The following is a 2,178-nucleotide window of genomic DNA, read 5'->3' as shown; positions in this document are numbered from 1 at the left end:
CAGGAAGTTGAATAAATCTCATAGGAGTTGGGATGCAGAAATTATCCCCTTTCAATTAGGTGATTCCAGTTTCCCAGTTTGGGAATAGGACAACTTCTTCGTCGTTCCAACACTTTGTAAGAAGCCTGATTTGGATACATAAAGTGGTGGAGAATCACCAGGAAGTTGAATAAATCTCATAGGAGTTAGGATGAAGAAGTTATCCCACTTTCAAATCAGGTGATTGTAGTTTTACAGTTTGGGATAGGAAAGCTTCTTATTGTTCCAATCAAACTAGGATGAATCACTTTTTAAGAAGCTTGATTTGGATACATAATGGTGGCGAATCACCAGGAAGTTGAAAAATCTCATAGGGGTTGGGATGTAGAAGTTATCCCACTTTCAAATCAGGTGATTCCAAGTTTCGAAGTTTGGGAAGGATAGAACAGCTTCTTCGTCGTTCCAATCAAACCAAGATGAATCACTTTGTAAGAAGCTTGAAATCAAAAGCTTCTTACAAAGTGATTCATCTGGTTTTTGATTGAACGACGAAGAGCTGTTCTATTCCAAACTTGGAACTGTGAATCACCGGATTTGAAAGTGGGATAACTTTCTTCATTCAAAACCCTATGAGATTTTTCAACTTCATGGTGATTCTCCACACTTTATGTATCCAAATCAAGCTTCTTACAAAAGTGATTTCATCGTGGTTTGATTGGAACGAATAAGAAGCTTTCCTATTCCCAAAACTGTAAACTGGAATCACGGATTGAAAGTGGGATAACTCCTTCATCCAACTCCTATGAGATTTATTCAACTTCCCTGGTGATTCTCCACCACTTTTGTAATCCAATAGGCTTCTTACAAAGTGTTCCAACAAACAAGGATGAAAAATCACGAAGAAGTTGTCTAATTCCCAAACTGGAAACGGAATCACCTAATTTGAAAGTTGGATAATTTCTTCTCCAACTCCATGAGATTTATTCAACTTCCTGGTGATTCCCACAACTTTATGTATCCATATCAAGCTTCTTACAAAGAGATTCATCCTGGTTTGATTGGAACGACGAGAAGCTGTCCTATTCCCAAAAAGGAAACGGAATCACCTGATTTGAAATGGGATAACTTCTTCATCCAATCCTATGAGATTATTCAACTTTTCTGGTGATTCTCCTACACCTTATGAATCCAAATCAAGCTTCTTACAAAGTGGGATTCATCTGGTTTGATTGGAACGACGAAGAAGCTGTCCTATTCCCAAACTGGAAACTGGAATCACCTGATTTAGAATGGGATAACTTCTTCATCCCAACTCCTAGAGATTTTTCAACTTCCTGGTGGATTCTCCACCACTTTATGTATCCAAATCAAGCTTCTTACAAAGTGATTCATCCTGGTTTGATTGGAACGACGAGAAGTTGTCCTATTCCCAAACTGGAAAACTGGAATCACTTGATTTGAAAGTGGGATAATTCTTCATCCCAACTCCTATGAGATTTATTCAACTTCCTGGGATTCTCCACCACTTTATGTATCCAAATCAAGCTTCTTACAAGGGATTCATCCTGGTTTTGATTGGGAACAACGAGAAGCTGTCCTATTCCCAAACTGGAAACTGAATCACGATTTGGAAACAGGATAATTCTTCATCCCAACTCCTATGAGATTTATTCAACTTCCTGGTGATCTCCACCACTTTATGTATCCAATCAAGCTTCTTACAAAGAGGTTCATCCTGGTTTGAATGGAACGACAAGAAGCTGTCCTATTCCCAACTGGAAAAACTGAACACCTGATTTGAAAGTGGGATAACTTCTCACCCAACTCCTATGAGATTTATCAACTTCCGGTGATTTTCCACCATTTATTGTATCCAATCAAGCTTCTTACAAAGAGATTCATCCTGGTTTGAATTGGAACGACGAAGAAGCTGTCCTATTCCCCCAAAATGGAAACTGGAATCACCTGATTTGAAAGTGGGATAACTTCTTCATGCCAACTCCTATGAGATTTATTCAACTTCCTGGTGATTCCTCCCCACTTTATGTATCCAAATCAGCTCTTACAAAGTGATTCATCCTGGTTTGATTGGAACGACGAGAAGTTGGCATATTCCCAAACTGGGAAACTGGAAAACTGGAATCACCTGATTTGAAAGTGGGATACTTCTTCATCCCAACTCCGATGAGATTTATTCAA

This window comes from Brassica napus, chromosome A10 (assembly GCF_020379485.1).
Source record: "Brassica napus cultivar Da-Ae chromosome A10, Da-Ae, whole genome shotgun sequence".
NCBI lineage: Eukaryota > Viridiplantae > Streptophyta > Magnoliopsida > Brassicales > Brassicaceae > Brassica > Brassica napus.
The sequence above is the reverse complement of the archived record's forward strand: the minus strand, read 5'-3'. Positions refer to the sequence as shown.